Genomic DNA, 18589 nt, shown 5'->3' with positions numbered 1-18589 from the left:
TTTTATTGCACAGACTGCTTCCTGCTGCTGTGATTGACCCTGCTGCTAATATACCCAAACTGCGGAGCTTGATGTTAATCCAAAGGAGTTGAACGTCTGAACTGATTGCCTGCTGACAGCCAGTGTAAAACTCAAAAGCATGACTGCAGATATTGAGATTAGATATCAGAAGAGGAAGAAAAAAAAAAAAAAAACAAACAAAAAAGGATGCAACTGTTTCTTCTCTGTAGAAGCATCAGGAAACAATCCCTATTATCCCACTCCTTAAGTGCAATTTCTGGTTTCTGAAACTTTGCAATGTTACAAACCTTTTATTGATCCTATAAGAATGAAAGCAGATACAACAAAGACGCCATAAAGCGCAAAGATAAAAGAGGAATAAAAGGGACAAGACACTTACTGTTGTTTATTATAGCCTTAAATGGAATTAAGTTAAAAAAAAAAAAAAGAAAAAAAAAAGAAAGAAAAAAAACCCTAAACACTGTAAACAGCAGCAAGGGGGTGCAAAATGTAGCTCTGACTGTAACGGTCCGTACATCCATACATACATTGATTCATATTGTCACTCTCATATGCTCAGTTCTGAAGATCCGTATTTTTGTTTTGCTTTAGGTGCATTTGCTGGAGAAAGGACTGAGAGTTAAACTTGTATTCAGTGTGGCTCTACTGAAAGAGCTAAGGGAGTTGTAGTAGCAACACACACACACACACACACACACACACACACACACACACACACACACACACAAATATTCTCCAGTGTGAATGGATGATTTTTCTGGCCATGCGATATTATAAAGGTTGATAAGGGGCACAAAACTTACTGCTCCTGTTTGGATCTGTTCTCTCCATTCTGATTAATAGTCCTTAGATAAAGCATATCTGGTTATAAGTGACAGACATCTTATGTCACCTGTCCAGTTATCAGATGCTGTTCAAGATGAATTCTCAGAAGTCTTATTTAAATACAGTTTGAACCAAATGAAAGCCAAATGGGTCAAATCCGTATGGAAAAATCCTGTCTTAATGGGTCTGTAGAAGGCCTGATTCTACCCAAAACTGATTCCCAGGGACCTAACCTTCTTGTACATTTATTATAGCAAGCAGCCATGACACTGAACAAGTGTAAATATTTATTAATAATGACAAATAATTTTGAATCTTTCACACAAGTGAAAAAGAAAGTGGCTTCTACATAAATGAACAAGCAAATGTGTCTGATAGTGTAAGACATTACTCTGGTCATTCTAAAGCAACCATTATGAGTTGCATGTCCCAGTGTCAATTCCCATGGACACCTTTAGAAATTCCATATTTGTGCAAGTCATGAGTACCTGAAAGCACATTTCTGGGATTAAAAGTAAACCATTTGTATTGATATGCTACTCTATTGCCAAGCCGAGCTCTTAGAAATGTACACAAGCATCCATTCCTCTTCATCTTTCCCTCTCCAACACTACTTAAACTTGTATTAGGAGTTGAGGAAGAAGTCAGAGGTGGGTTTTGTGCACAAATCATCTCCTGGCTGAAGTTTTTGGTGGCAGCCAAGAGAGAAGAATGAAAAAAATTAGAAAAATTTCAATTTCAGGACCATTATTATTTTCATTAATCATAAGAGGCGCTGTCACCCCTGTCCTTATTCTTTAGAGGGAGATCTATTATACGGTCCATTTAGTCCAAGCCATATTACCTCATATGTTTTCCTGGCTGACCAAATAAGACTTAAGAGATAAAACAATTTACTGTTCATTATGATCCGTGTCACTGGAATCAATCTATTAACCTACATTAACTGGATATGTGACGATAGCTCACATACACGCTTCTCCGATTTAAAAAAAAAGGAAAGTGAGGGTAAGAGAGGGGCTGATGGGAGGGGGGGTAAAAAAGGAGAGAGAGAGAGAGAGAGAGAGAGAGGGGAAAGGAAATCTAGGCCCATAAAGTGCAGCAGACGTATAATTTGCCAAGCGAATACAACTTCATTTTCCAGCGGCCACTGCTGTGCCCTCCACATCTTCACGCAGCCCCTGACCTGTGAAGAATTCTAACAAATTGGCTTCTATTGTGAAGCCAAAAGGTGCCATCAATGAAGGGACGGTTCGCTGGTCCTAAAGTATGATGGGAAATCGTAGGCTGGAATAAAGAGCTGCAGTTTTATGAAGTTAACCCGTTGAGGTTAAATCCAAGCAGGGAGGCAGGAGCGGGCTCTTGCCCCATTCAATGACTTAATTGAGAGAAGGGGATTTATTCAGATGCATTGCCCAAACTCAGGGAAATGTCCCCTGCTCAGCAAGGTAGAAGAAAACTCATTTTTCCTTGTCATGCAGCCAAGGCAACTTCTGCTGTGTCATGGTACAGAATCATTCTCTTTTATTCTTTGCTTGATAGTTTGTAAGCATCTATAGGGAGGAAAGTGAACCGATAGGTGGTCTTTCACAAGCTCGTTTGCACAGCAAAATAACTGCTGAGTAAACAGTCAATGAGTTAAGATAGCACAACCTCTACACAGCCCAATCAGTCTATTTACTCTGGGGCTGAGGTTGCTTATTAAGAATTCAAATGGATGCACCTTCTTTTTCAGAACCTCCTCCAAGATCCTGAGATCTTCTTATGGTGGATGGCTAGAAGATGTTATCTTTGTGCTGACTGTCTTGGGATTACTATGAGGTCCTCTCAGGTGCTTCTCCCTTGGAGTGGAGGTAACTTCTTGTTATGCAAGTATTAGCCAGGAGTTACTATATTTTATTCTTTTCATGTAAGCCTCATGGATTTCACTGAAACCGTGAAGATGCTCTGCTTGCTATCTCTGTCTTTGTATTTATCAGCAAAGTGTGGTCATTCATGAGTACATAGATTTTGGGAGATTGGTAATATTGCCCTTAGCCAGATCTCAGGTAAGTTCCGTTGACTCATTCACACTCTGTTGGTTCAGATATGGGGCCAAGTATCCGGGTTCTACTCAGACGTGTTTTCCCCTTAGCCATGTGGCCCCCGACATTTGTAACTTGAATTTTCCAAGTGCAGAATGAGAGTAAATCTACTTTGTCCACTTTGGTGAAGCAGTTTGAGATGCTCCTTGTGAACTGTAGGAGTGATGTTCAGCAGGGTCAATAAAATCAGAATCATTGACACAGCAGTAGCTTGAGAGTCTTTTAAGAGAAAAGAAAGGCTATGAAAAATATTCCTTCATCCTCAAAGGCATACTCTTTAGAACTAAAAAAAAAAAAAAAAAAAAAAAAAAAAAAAAAAAAAAAAAAAAAAAAAAAAAAAAAGGCACTAGAAAGCATTATTTATTCTTAAGACATTCTTGCGAAATCTGTACCAGTCCCTGTGGCAGAATAAACAAGGGAATAAATTTTCCAAGGCTGTCAATCCAAAACTGTAATTTTTCAATTAAAAAAAACCCAATAAAGTAAATCAACCTAGTGACTGCTATATAGTCTATAATCTATAAGGGCAGAACTTGAAATACCCCAATAAGGGAAGACTTAAATTCATCTCAGTGTAGGTGAAAATCAGTGATAACTGAGTGAAGCAGACAAGAGGAGTAGTGAAGTCACAAATATCTTTCCTTGAGATGCTGGAGTACTCAAGATAAACAGGGATGTTAATGTACCAGAGGTCTAGTCACAATAGGTGAAGGAAATAAAAGCTAGGAGTCTGCTAATGTCATGGTTCCAGAGTTTATTCCCTCTTCAGAGCAAATACCATTGCGATCTCAAAATCTGAAAATTAAACCAAAAGGAAATGTTTGTTCTTAGGAAACAGCAATTCGTTACTGAGAATGGAGATATTTAACCAATAAGTGATTGCTTAATGGCCCATAGGACCTTTTCTGCAGCTACGAAAACACTGCATGTTGTTAAACAACCAAGAATACCTCTTGAAAATGCCATGCTTACAAATAACATGATGGATTATTTGCTGCCTCTTAAGTGTCCATAAACAGACAGACACTCCCCAGATGCCCTGGCCTTACAGAGCACTGGGACTGAAGTGGGGTGAAAGAGAGAAAAGGGAGTTTGGATGGAAGAAAGAGTGTCTGGCTCCTCTTACACACCTCTGTCATGACTTACAGCCTGTTCAGCCTGCCTGTCTGTCCATGGATTATTTTAACATGGGTGTCTTGATGTTGAGCGAAGGGGAACACAACCTTTTCCTTTCTTCAGAATAGAGAAGTTGTTTTTGGAAGAAGAATGTCGCTATGAGACTATATTTCCAGACTGCTATAGAAATCTGATTTAACTTAAATGTTTTTATGGTTGTTTTAAAATCTTCTCTATTTCTCATGAGAAGTCCAGGTTCAGGTCCAATCCAACCAATAATTCCAATAAATGTCCACGTTCTTGCAGAGCAGAACAGCAAGTACCAGACATTAAGATCATGGTGCCCAGCCTTTGGTGAGCACTTCCAAACAGGAGCTCTGACTAGAGCTCCATGACAAGATCTGCTGCTCAAAGCAACATAAGATTCAGTTCTTCTGCCTGGTCACAAACATCTCTGCTTAATCCCGGGCATCTCCAGCAAGACAACTGCAGTAGGAACCAGGCTAAACCCTAGTGTCATGTGGACATGGAGACACAAAGCCTGGAGCAGCTACTCCATGTGCAACTTATCAGAAACATTAACAATGACATAAATGACTTGTGGCATTTGAAAATGAAGTCTGTGTGTGAGTCTGTGTATATACATGTGTCTCTGTGTAAACAAAACATGCAAGTTCAGAGCTTCTAGTGAGATGATTTTCATTTCTCGTTCATCCCAGGACATTGCCAGAGGCTCCTAATTGGAAACATCCTCTTTTATTTCTATTCTTTTCTTAGCCAATGTTGGCACAGAGGAACATCCTGAGATGTTTCACTGTGTCTTTTCAGACAGCTAATTTTTATAATACTGCTGATTCAAGAGTCTAAGCTCTGTGCACTTACAGCCAAGCAATCAAACTGCAGGGGCCGAACATCCTGGTGCCTTCACCAACACAGGAACACAGAAAGAAAGGGCCTTTTTGGTTTTGGTACATATGGTTGACTGGTGCAATAGGCACTGGCACTTTCCTAAGAAAGCTGCTATAGTAAAAGAACGGCTCAGCAGAGCTGGATTTTGTTCCTTTATCGAGATCTAGTCATTCCAGCAAAATTGGTATTTTATCCTTAATATAGGTAGAGGGAGAATTCCATACTAACAAAACATGTTCTCTAGTTATATATTAACAAAGGCAGATTTGAGTACATATAAGCATATTTGATTATCAACCAAATCAGCGATTATTTGGCTATTATTTCATTTTAACCAAGCAGAGTTGATTGTTCTGGTAAGACAAGCAGATATGAGTCCAGCAAGGACAATTCACTACAAGAGAGGACAATACCCTCCCTTGAGGAGAGGACAGAAGAGCAAACAAATATGAGATAAATGATAGTCCTGCTGCTAACTATGAGGTGTTCAGATGCAATAGTGACAATATGAGCACATACATGGAACAGAAAAAAAAATAGAATAAAGACTGTAAACACGTATTTTTTTTTCCCCAAGGAAAACAAAAAACAACAACAACAACAACAACAACAACAACAACAAAAAAAGCATAAAGATGCAAGAAGGTGGCAACTAGACCTGAAAAAGCAACAATAGGATTATCACAAGGTAGGAGCACTGTAAGTCAAGGCCTTGAACCACAGATCAGGCCGTATAGACATATGCTAAAGAATGGGCAAGATGTTATTCCACCATGAACTCCTCCTTCCCCAAATCACCTCCATTTTTTGTTCCATAGACACAAGGAGAAAAGATTAACTCTGTGGTCAGATAACTCCACTGCCTCTCTACTATCTCATTCGGACCAATACTACAGCATAGAGGCACAGTTCCCTAATGAGCCTTATCTGCAATAGCTGATGTGTGGTAAGTCACTCCTATAATAGACTTGAACCTCTCCTGCTGGAAATTTCTTCCTTATTTTTTTTCCACCTCTAAACTATTGAACTTCTAGTAGAGAAAAAGCGTGTAAGAGGGAGAAAAAACTGCCTTCCGGAAACTCTTTAAAGTAACCCCACAGGAGACATTTGAAGCTCCGATGAGGCATCAGATTCTCAATTACTGAGGTACACCTTTTAACATGCCCAGAAACCGACTTGCTGACATGCTCTGAAGACTATATGACATGCCAAGGTCTGCTGGCATCAAGCCTAAATGTCTCTCCCTTTTGTGCTCAGGCCTTCTATTTGGCATTAGGAGATGTTGTGTTGCCAATGTCAGTCCACCTGGATCACGAACAATGCTTCCATTCAGGTCCCAGCATTTAATCGGTAACTAGCATCACTGGTATTTTCATTCAGTACTGTTTCCTTCAGCTCCAGCTCCAGGTGCCCTGGAACAACCACTGATAACAAGAGAGCAGTTGATTTACTTCTTGTTGTAAGGACATACCAATAACCTGAGCAGAGCAGTAGCACAAGGCACACGATTTGTAAGGCAGTTTCCATTTGTTTTGACTGCCAGTGAGTAAGAGAGATGCTCAAGAGGATTTAACCAGTTAGTAGAGAGATCCATCTGCTGCCTGGACTTTCAGGGTATGCATATGGAGCACTACTGTAGCCCAAACTCCTACTGAGACTTTCCTGGTCAAAACCCTTGGGAGATGAGCTAAAGGAGCACTTTTATCTGCTGGACTTCATTCTGGTGGGAAGTCCACCTTTCGTCTTTGTGCTGTGTTTCAGGCAGACAGAATAATGTTAGTGACTGCCTAACACACTGGTGCTAATCACACAAATCACTGGAAGATACTTAAATTTCAATATTACCAAGCTTAAACTCTCTGCTGCTTTTATAAGGGCAAAGTTCTGATGCATCTTTACTCAGTAAGGCTATGTGCTGGGCAATAACTTTAAATTGGCTTTGATTGACTTAAGATGTTGAACATTTTGAGGACTCTTCCGAGAAGGTCGGAAGGAAACAAAGAATTAGATATGTCCTTAGCATACTTTCCTGCTTTTAATAGAGTTATGCTGGGGCCTGAAATGTCCATCAGAAAGGAGGGTTAAGTTGTCTCCAGCTGACGAAGATGAAAAGAATAATTTAATGGAGGTGGTAGCCAGAATGCAGTGTAGGGATGAAAGGACGAGCAGTAACTGAGACTGAATTTAAACAACTCTGGAGAATAAAATGATCCTTTAAAAAAAAAAGATAATTATGTCTTACAACAATTACCCTGGCTATGAAGCAAAATTAGCATAGTCCTTTCTAATTTAAATGTGTTGAAAGTGCCTGAGCATGACAGCAGAAAATTACAAGGTTTACGACACGGGCTTTGGTTAAAGTGATGGCAATCGGATTATTGTAGCTTTTTGTCTGTTGATAGTAATGATTGCAAAGTTACCTATAAATATTAACTGTTTAGTACTAGAAGACTTTTGTTTTAGATGGCTAAGATATACCTCTCCTAAACCCTGCAAGATATAAGTTCCTGTATGGGAAACAGTGTCTGAAGAATCAGAAACTGACTGGCTAATTTTGGTCCTTCATTCTAACGAGTTGGGTCAAACTGGGTTGGCATGAGGGAATAAAGACTTGTGAGTTTACAAGTTTGCATAAATGCTGCCTTGCATACATTGCTTTGGAATAAAATTAGATGAGATGGGTATCACAAGGTATGATATTGCACCCCAAAGTTCATTGAATGCTTTCATAAATATTCTGTGGGGGAGTCTGTTCCCATTCCATGTGAATTTAAACACCATGATTTATATTTGTACTAAGAGGATCAGTTACTCAAATACTTTCATTTATTAAATTAGCTCTGCACAGTAAATTAATATGATTTTTTTGTTAAACAACTTTACAACTTGGGTGGCTTAGAAAACAGAATGGAGATCAGCTGTTTCCTATGGAATCTTATTTTCTTAACCTCACTGAATCTCCTCTGCTTGACTTATCTATATATCTACATACAGATAGATATAAATTTTAGTCTATATGAGGCAAAAAGCATATGTAGATTAGAACTCTGTTCCAAGTATGAGTCTACTTGATTCATGCATAAACTGATTTGCTCTTTACATTTTTGGTTCTGACATTCAGTTTACTTAGGTTCTTGCCTTACCAAGTTTAATAAAAGCTTTCTCTCTCTTTTTTTTCTTTTCTTTTTTTTTTTTTTCCGCCTCCTCTCTCCTCTGGCAGGATTCCGGGAAAGAAATTCCGTATCACTGAAACTGTGGCTTATTAAGTTAATACAATACATAAAGAAAATGTACTGTATTTTAAATAGATCCCTGATAAGACACTTTGCTCTGAATACTAACAAGAATTTGGTTTCTCTTTTTGTCTGATTCAAATGATTATCAAAGGCATTTATTTTTTGTATGTGACATGTTGTTAAATATGTTAATTTCCTAGAAGCAGTGTAAGAAGTACAAGAGCAGCTGCGTAGGACACAGTTTAAAAATAACAAGGCTGAGCTCTTCTTGAGAATTAGTGTGGTCCAGTGGGTAGGCAAGTAGCCTACAATTCTAGACATCTGGGTTCTTCTCCTAAATCTGCTACTGACCTACAATTTTCCACTGGGCAAATGATTTCACCCTTGCTTTTCTTTTCCTATCTATGAAATGACTGAAATAAAATATTTCATAAAAACCCAGTTTTGTATTGTTATAGTCCAAAAGCATATGGCAAATGGAAATGCCTGATTATTAAGGAGCTAGCATGATTTCCAGGGTTATTAGTGCCTGCTACAGTCCTTATATTTAAGGACCTTAAGCTACAGTCCTTATATTTAAGGACAAAATATTTAAGCTGTGTCTTCATGCAGTTGGAATGTAGGACTCAAAGTCTTAGCAGCTAGAATATGAGTGGACACAATCTCATGCTCATTACAAGGAAAGAGTTGTAATATAATGTATAATGTTGTATTCCCCCTCCCATGCTGGCAATGGGAGTATGGCCCATGTTCTGCCATGCCTGTGTCTGAACTCTAAGTCTGGATGGTCTATGAAGAAGGCAAGTAGTGGATCTTCCTTTTCTTTATGTTCCTGGATCGGCCTCTGTTCAAGGGCATAATTCAGCCTATAACAATTACTGAAGTTTTACCTGTGCATGTCCCATTTCTTAATGCTACAGTTAGACTGGAATTCACTTGATATCATTTCCCTGTGTCATTCCTGCTCTTCCAGGCAAGCAGACTTGTTTCATTGTTTAAAGTTCTTATTACAGTGCAAGTCAGAGGGACTTGGATACTCCTTGGAACTGAAAAAACAAACAAACAAGCAAAAAACCACTACAATCCACTAATCCACTTACTTAATCAGCCCATCAGCACCTTGATCAGCAAGGTGTTAGTGCACCTTGCAGTGTCTTGTTCAGTTCGCTTTACTCTGAACAGGAATTTAAGGTATTCCTGACAGGAGTCTCTCATTCCTTTTCAGCAGGATTGGTTCTGCTGATAGAAATACCCTGAGCAACACATATCAATCTGCCACTTCCATTTGGTGCACAGTATAATGGGCAGTCTGTTAATTCACTCCCTGTAATTCATACCCTCAGTTCTCCCTATAGTAATTTAGTTGGTGAAAAAAAATAAATAAAACCAAATAAATCATAAAGCATCACCAGTGATCATGATGACACTCTCAGTAGGACAAACCTTGTTTTCATGGCCCAATTTTCTATTATACTGAGGCCTTTTACAAATATCTAGAAAAAGAAGAAAAAAATCTAGAAGTGGATGTAAATGTGACTAGATCCTTTTTAAAACTGCTTTATAATGCCTGTTATGTAGGTGTCTTAGGGTAAGTGTGAGTCAAGCCAGTAAAATTTTGAGTTTGTTTTGCCATGACGACTTCACTATCCCCTGACTGAAACCTACATCAGAAATCAGGAAAAAAAAAAAAAAAAAGATAAGAAAAAAAAGAATCTCCTTCTTAATAAAAGTAATTAAGGAATGAAAGATCTTTCTAAGGATGCAAAGACAAATTATTGGGAAATACATTCTGAAGGTGATTTTTGTTTCAGTTTCTATTCATTTTATCACTGAGTTTTACGTTTGCAGTTATTTAAGCTGTCTGGGAAAAGAATCTGTACATAAAAGACGATTAGTTTTTAAAGCACTCTAGGGTTGGTTTTAGGAGGAGTTTTTTGTTTTGTTTTAACTTGTTGTCAGTAGGGTTGGTTTTTTCTTCCCCTCTTAGATAGAAGACATAAACTGTAGCTCTTAAATAGATGAATGCTGAGAATAATATTACTGAAGATTTCTTTTCAGAAGGAAAGGCAAAACAAGAAAAGAATAAGGAAAAACAAATCTATGTCTTATAACAGTCATCCAATGATACTGAAATGAAGGGCCAAATGCTCAGTGGGTGGAAATCAATATACCTCCAGTGAAGTCCATGAAGCAACATCGTTTTGCACAAACTAAGGGATATTTTATCTATCTGTATGCAGCATTAAAAAAAAAAAAAAAAGAAAAAAAAAAGAAAAAGAAAGAAAGGAAGAAAAGATTAAAGCGTTCTTGAAAGTGAATGAAGTTGATTCTCAAAAAAAGAGTGGGGTTTAGATGTTGAATATTTAATTTGCTGATAAAAGGACGCTGATATCCAGCATATAGCTGCCATAAATAAAAAAAAAAAAAAAAGAAAAAAGAAGAAAAAAGAAAAAAAAAAAAAAAGGCACATCTTAAAAGGGAAGCAATGAGCAGAAACTGACCTTTCTGTGAGCAAGCAGATGAGAGAAGGTATTTGGCTAATCCCAGCTGTCGCTGATTGGTCAGACAGAACCGTGTTGAAAATGTCTCCATCTGGGCTAATCTGCTCTCAGTTGGATGAGCTGAGGCCTTCAGAGTTAACCTGACATTTAACAATAATTACCCTTTCGGATGACCCCAGCCCAATCTCCTGCTCTCTTAGAAATCTCTCTTTTTTTGTGTGTACTCCCAAACCCCTTGACTCTTGTGTTAGAGATAGCTGAAAAGTGATGATATGATAATGAGAGATGCTATACACACACCTGCACGTGTGCACGTGCACACACATGCACAAACACAAACCCATATTTAAAGCACAGCTTCTGTGAGTGTAGTGAGTGCTGAGGAAAATTGCTCTTGTCTGAGCAATTAGTCCAATTCTTGTGTAATGCAGAAGGGGAGATATTAGGAAAATAAATAAATAAATAAAAATCAGGGAGGATAGTTTCCCAAATTAAAGAGTAGTCGTGCTTTCTCGAGAGTCTTTGTTTGAAAGCTCTAAGTTTCTTTCTAGTACTTGGATGTCTCTTATCTGTGGTGGGGAGAAATGGTGCATGGAAATAGGTTCAGATAGAAAAGCAGAGTTCAGAGGTCACAAAGGCTAACCGTAGATGAAATGTGGCTATTTCTTTTTACCTGAGGCTGGCTTCATCTTTTCTCTGAAAGGTCATTGTGATAAAACAAAAACACATCTCAGGAGAGGAATCATTTATCTCTGCTCAGGTTCTCCTTTCCATTTTGGTATTTTATTTATTTTTCTCATCTTTAGACCACCTTCCTGTCAGTGTTGCTGCCTTCCTGGCATCAAGGAAGCCCAATGATGAGTTCTGCATGTCGGTAGAAGCCTGGCCTCATTACATTTATTGTCTCTATTTTAGTTGGAAATCACGTCCAGAAACTTGGATGATTCCCCAAAACACTCTAATTTATTGGTGATGAGCTGAAAAGTTTGAGAGAATAGCCGTGTTAATTGAAAAAGAACACGGACAAGTCTATATGATAGGAAGCTCACTTCCAGTGCTTGATTTTTGTCATGTCTCTATTGTGATCATACATATATCTTATCTCTACCTCAGTTTCTTTATTTGTCCAACTAAGATCATAATAGCCTTTTCATAAAAGGGCTAAGAGATTAACTTTAAAGCACCTTGAAATTCTTAGATAGAAGGTGGTTAAGAAGAACTTTATATTTATATATGATATATCCTCTTACATCTTGGTTTGGATCCAATAACCAGCCTTAATTACAGTAATTATAGCTCTGGTCACAATCAGAAGCTGGAAGTGAAGTGAAGGAAATCAGAAAAATACTTAATCAACCCCCTAAGCTAAACTTCTTCATGAAAGGCTAATTTTCTCAATTTCTAAACAATTCTCAGTTAGAAATTCAGGGTCACATTTATGTCCTGACTTTGGATCATCTCATCAGCAAGCAGGAGCTGCATTTGGAACTGGGTGTACGGACAGGGTCATTCTCAGTTATTCACCACCAATTCTTCATTGTAAGTTCACTTCTTATCCAGAGGATAGATCCCTGAGTATTCATGGGCAAGGCCCCTTTGACTCTGACCTACAAATGAAACACAGTTCTGCGTATTTTCATGATGCAAATGAACAGTCCATTTCACTGAACATAATTCAAGTAGTTATCACTTGGCAAAAATCTCTGCCTATGCTTTTGCCAGCCAAGCAAATTCCAACTGTATACATGCCCAATGCTTGATGATAGCTGTGGTGGCATGTAGATGAGCACAAGCTTGGAGATTGTGAGCCTGAGACTTCAGCAGTTTGTACATGTATGAGATCTGCAATTTTCTCAAGTCCCCAGGTTAGTTTAATTGCAAGATTGTCTTTTTTTATACTTCAGTGCAGTTTCATATTTTTCATGTGTATTCAAAGGGTGCATAGTGGGGAATTCTCTAGGTGATCCTGCATATTCAAGGGGGTTGGACTAGATGACCTCTGGAGGTCCCTTACAACCTTAAGCATTTTATGATTCTATGAATTCTTTTATTTAACTTTTTAAATGATCCTTCCTGGATGCAGCTTTGAAATGCATTTGATGTATTGAGGTAAGGACATTTACTGCATCCTTGGCCCTTACGTTGCTACATCTCTGGTGAACTTTCTACAAAAAAAATTTGATGTTAGATTTGGAGATGTTAATTTTTTCCCCTTCTTTCCCTTTCCCCCCTGTAAGGGAAGAAACAATTCACCATTTCAGCATGATTAGCAGATGCCAAAGATTTTCCTTAATGATGAAGAAGCATGAAATTCCATTTTAACTAGATATTTTTCAATTGTCATGAAGATAAGTCCACAGTGCGCTTGAGTCACTGTTAATTGTTGCTAGTCTCACCCATATCTGATCAACCAGTTCTTGCCCTTATCGACAAAGGCAAATATTCTTCAATAATTGGGACTCTGTGGATCTAGTTTAACCACAAGTGTCTGTTAAAGGTATGGCCATTTGGATACTTACAGTATATAAATCTGTCCTTTAGGCTGTCTTCGGAAGATGTCATCAATTATTGCACAGTGAAAAACACACAGACACACATAGATACTGAATGCATAAGTATTTTCTCTTCCTTATTCATATTAGGTATTGCTTTATCCCCTAAATAAACCAGAAATGGAATGAGATGAGGAAGAGATGTGTTCAACCTTGGAAAGAGATCACAATTTAGCCTTTTGATTTATTGTCAAGGACAATATTACCTCTCTTATTCTCCGTGAATGACATGGTTTGAATAGTACCAAGAAGGTTGCTAACCCTAGTGATCAAGAGCACAGCAGTGTGATCCAACTCAAATATACAACACTCATTCCTTGTAGCTCACCAGGGTTTATTTTAGTTAAGTGATGTCAGGGCTGACTTTTATTAATTCACATGATTCCTGCGTCTGAAATAGACCAATAATATCAGCAATACACAGTAGCAGATTGGTTCCTTTAAGTGTTTACCTCTCCTCTGTAGAGGAGCTATATCCCTTGACAATGTAATTGAGCCGTGTTTTGCTTCAGCTGATTTCCATCCACAAACAGTTTTGGAGTTCAGGGAAGAGATCACCTTAAGCCATTGAATTCTCCACTTTCACAGTCAATTAGTGATGGCTGCCAATATGGAGGAGGGCAAGGGATATGGGCTGCCCTTGAGAAAATGTCATACGGTGCTGATGTCATAAAATAATAATACTACATACTAGGCGTCATTACTTTTGCTAGTACATAAAGGCATCTGAGCACTGGAACTGCCTGGCTGTGCTGTTTGCACAGGCTGGGTCAGGTAAAGCTGTGCTACTAGAAATGCAAGTTGCACAGCCCGTGCCATTTGGAAAAACTGAAATCTAATACCATGAGGTTAGAGTTTACAGCATTAGTCTTCCCATTATCCAGCCCAGATTCTCTGCCTGGGTAATTTGGCCCAAGTTTTTTGAAATCAATTGAACTACGAGGGTACATGTTATTCTCATTTAATGCCCTGTGAAAATCTGTCTGACCATTCCTCTGCACAACATTCAGATACATACATACATACTTTTTATTATTTTATTGAGCTGTACTAAATTTTATAACTGCCTGAATACTCCCAAGCCTTAGGAAATTCTGCCTAATCACCACATAGGCAATAACCATTAGCACAGTGAAACTCAGAAAGATAGACTCACAAACACAAAATTCAGTATACAGACTTCTCTTATTATGATTTATGCAGGATGAGACACTAAACTCGTGGGCGACTCTGGCCTCTGTGCTATTTATTCTGTTTCATAACCAAAGTCATTAGCTGATCTAGCTGCGGAGGAGAAATACACAGGTAAAAGGAAAGAACTGTCTGTGCTCAGACAGACAGCAAACATGTATCACTTTCCTTCCTTTTACTTTTATTTTTTTCCTTTCAGCTTAAGTCACCCAGACCTTGTCTTTTCGGTAATGTCATAATCAGCAAGCTGAAGGCAAGTCTGCTGATAATTGTTCTTTATGTTGCTCTTTGTTTAGTATCTGATTCAATACATCTGCGTGGACACCATTCCATCACCTTCTTAGTAACAGAGGTGAAAAAAATCAATGGCAATCAGATTACCTTGTTAACAGAAAGGCTAAAGGGCCAGTGTGTTAAGTTCACAGTGCATCACCTTTCATTTAAAGCATCTCACTTGTGGGGTTTCTCCTTTTTTTATTATTATTATTATTTACCCTTTATTATTATTTATAGCATAAAGCTATTCTCAGCATACTTTGATATAATGACATTAGTTTTTTTCTCTGGTTAGACTGGACGGCTGTGACATCTTTTCTGAGGTATGCAATATTTGTTTTGTTAAGATAGCTCCGTCTGCAGGTCTGTGTTTCACATATGGGTCAGACCAGAATCTGGAAGCGGCTCAGCAACTTGTGTGATTGCATGTTATTTTCCTGAGCATTCTAGGTGTAAGATTTAGGGGTACTGCTGCAATCTGGAGTATAGAATTGTTGTTCTTGTTTGCACTCTACAAAGTTGCTGTGTTACCTTAAATATATATATATATATGTATTTATTAGATCCTTCTGATGAAACATAATTTACGTGACTACCTTATGCTTTCTTACATAACTCTATTTTGTTGGTGGTGTGTGGNTTTTTTTTTTTTTTTTTTTTTTACTCCTCTAAGACCTTTCTTACTGTTGCTGTTAAATCAGTGTCAGGTTCTGTATCTGAATTGGCCACATATCTGTTGTGGATAAAAAAAAAGAAAAAAAAAATCCTCTTGTGTCTGCCAAAGACTCCAGTTGGTTAAATCTTTTGGAATATTTTCTAAGAGACATAGTGTAGTGTAAACTTTATTAATCAGACTGAGTTATCGCAAATTGGTATCACACAAATGAATGAGCAGAGTCTTTCTCAAAAAAGCTAGTATCTTTACAACTATTACTTTAGTCATTTTCATCAGCTAAAGAAGCTTTTTAGGATGGTTTGGAATTAGACTTTTTAATGATACTGAGTTTTTCATAGGTTGAATAACAAAACATCTAGTCCTATGTCTGTTATTTTCATCTCTGTCTTCTGAAACCAAAATTGTGCTTAAGTAAGTACTTTGTAGATCAGCTGGCAAAGAATTATTTCTGGTGAATCCTAAAAGAAAAACAAGAGGCAGGATTGGAGGGGGGGAAAAAAAAGAAAAGAAAAAAGGCATATGACTGATTAAATTCAACAAGGTCTTCATTTTTCTTTCCTTGCAAAATGTTGTTCAAGTATCTTTCAGCTCTAACCGACTTCTAGGTCGGATTGCACGTAACTATTAGAGACCTCCTCACCACAGATTCCCACAGCTAGAGTCTTTTCAATTAATTAAGTGTTGCAGAGGTTAGCAATGATTTTAAGTTCTGGAATGAAATTGCTTTAAGAGGTGGCAAATTCTTTGTGTATTTTCTCCTCCTTCATCTGGATTATGGCTGTCAAAAGTAGAATTTTGTCAATGTATTAAAAAGAACCATGCACCTAACAGGCTCAAATCAATATGTACTCCTTTGTTTTTATGGGAAGACTGAAACGGAAAGCAATTCATAGCTAACTGAGATGAAAAGTTTGCGTCTGCAACTTTGGAAGTGAGAAAAGTCTGAAAAGTGCACAGACTATCACTCAGCAAATTGGCTGTATCAAGAGTGGGAAGAGGAAAACCAGGCTAATCAGACGTTCAAGGGTGATGAGTGATTTTGGAAGCCTGATGCAGGCATGCACCTCCTTGCAGGAATCCCAAACCGGTAGTGTTTATTGAGTTTCAGTTCTAATTTCCCTAACATTTTTTCCAGTGGTGACTTTTGAAGGCCTGAAGTGTGTTCCCAACCAAATACTCAAATGCTACCCCAAGGTCATGAGAAGCAACAGCTTTAATCTGGCAAAGAGCATCCACCCAGGCAATTTCAGCGCTAAATTCCTCCAGCAGACAGGGAGAATTTACAACTTTGGCCTGTTCCAGACTTCCCATAATTACTGATGCAACCCTACACTCTTGACAGCAACCACGTCCTCCCCGGCTCCATGTAAGGAGGCCTATTTTGCACCCAGTGTTTTCAACTGGAAAAAATCCCAGCTCCTGGTAGTAGTCCAGCTTTACACGGCTGTTTAGCGTTGTGCAAGTGGTTTCTGATTGTGGCCTGTTTGACTATAGTAGAGAGGAAATGATGGTGGAAGACAAGAATATATATAAAAGTAAGAAAACCTTTCATCCTGCAAATGGGGATATGCATGGCCACAAGGAACTGCTTGTACTGATCCGCTTGTGGGGTCAGGATCTAAGCTTTGGCGAATAGAAGCAACAGAGATCATTTGCTGTGCAAGCTAGAATAACTCTTTGAGAAATTCTTAGCACATTACATGGTGCTTTTGCAACTGATACAGAATTTCACACCTGTAGTACACATTATCCAGCTTCCAAAGACAAGAGAAAGGTGTTTAAGGCTGATCTATGGAAGCTGCAATATCTGAGCATTACACTTTCCCTTTACTCTTCTCATACAAGTGTCTTTGCGGTAAAGCACCAAACACTTCTGTGAACTTGTGGAAAACCTACAGCGAGTAAAGGATGCCCTCGCCCTTTTACGAGACAAGCTTTCAAGGACAGAATTAATTTCTCTATCAATGAAGCTTTGAAGGGAACTTAGGATTTATAAAGTGTGCTGATGGAGAAAGCAGCACTGCCCACAGCAGTTTGATTTTTCTGGCTCAGGGAACCAGGCCCTCCAGAGGACACTACCTCATGCCAAAAGCCTGGGCCAAAAGGACAGCTTTTGGGGGGAAGAAATCTGCCTTTTCCCATACATCAGAGATGCTAATATGCAACTTTGAATGGAGAAAACTTGTAAGATTCATGGATTTTACTAATGGACATAAGCTATGTCCACCTGGAGGGTCTTGTAGGTGTAGGAACTGCAGCTCAGGTGATTGGCATTTCTGATTATGCCAGGTGAGATTTATTAAGTGCTATAGAAGCCAGTTGAATCTTTTTTTTTTTTCTTTTTTTCCTTGCTCTGATAATATTGTTAGGTGGGAAACTGGAAGAAAAGTTACAGAGTTATTGGCATGAAAGAAGGGAAAAAATATATAAGGAAATTACGGTTAGATGGAACTTGCTTCAACAGTTTTGTATAAGAACAGTAACTTCTCGAGCTAGAAATAAATAAATATATATATATATATTTTAAGTATCTTTTGTAGAGGGGGAACTTAGTTGTGCGATCTGGGTCTCCTGCTAGCATGGTGGCCTTGGCTGTGGCATTGCATTAAGTAGGGCTATTCCTCTAAGGAACAGGTTTCCTCTAAGCAGAGGTTTGGTGCTCTCCAGGGGGATACATGTGCCAATGCAACCCGAAGACTAGATTCATGACTCTGGCAAGCTGACTCTGAGTTGTACATGCTCAAGAGATGCCTCTGGTGTCCACAGAGTGGAGAGGTCACTTGTAGACATAGACCACAGCATGTTTTCTCTCTGTGCCCTGCTTGCTGGAGGAGGGCAGGGGCTGTACAGCCCGAATTAACTGCAATAGCAGCCCCCAGACTTGATGCCCAGCCGAGTTCTGTCCTCACTTACACAACTGTAATTTAGATTTTGACCCAAGATTTAGTTTGTTATTAAGGCCATATGTTTCTCATAACTATGATTTTTGAGCATTAGGGGCTTTTTGTTGAGAATAGGAATTTTCCATTATTGAGCAAGACTCCACTGTGAACTGCCACTAACTTAGCTTCGTATATCTTCAAGGGTGTGGAGAGGGAAGGTTTTAAGGATTTCTAAATAGCTGGTTTAAAAGCTTTTTCTTCTCCTGATTTTTCTCATTACAAGTTGATATTAAAATAAATAGTTTCATGAAGCTTTCTTC

General features: G+C 38.5%; 1 long non-coding RNA gene across 2 annotated transcripts in view; it reads left to right on the top strand.

The window, feature by feature from the left end:
* The first annotated feature begins 14886 nt into the window (after positions 1 to 14886).
* The window catches only part of LOC112948316, a 30633-nt gene continuing 26930 nt past the window's right edge, over positions 14887 to 18589 (top strand). For both annotated transcript variants that reach the window (XR_003249587.1, XR_003249588.1), the window contains exon 1: positions 14887 to 15034. This is a non-coding gene — a long non-coding RNA (uncharacterized LOC112948316). The remainder of the gene's footprint in view (positions 15035 to 18589) is intronic.

This window comes from Nothoprocta perdicaria, unplaced genomic scaffold, assembly GCF_003342845.1.
Source record: "Nothoprocta perdicaria isolate Ctin4 unplaced genomic scaffold, notPer1 scaffold_26, whole genome shotgun sequence".
NCBI classification, from domain to species: domain Eukaryota; kingdom Metazoa; phylum Chordata; class Aves; order Tinamiformes; family Tinamidae; genus Nothoprocta; species Nothoprocta perdicaria.
Note: the sequence above shows the minus strand (reverse complement) of the source record. Positions and strands in the feature narration are given on the sequence as shown.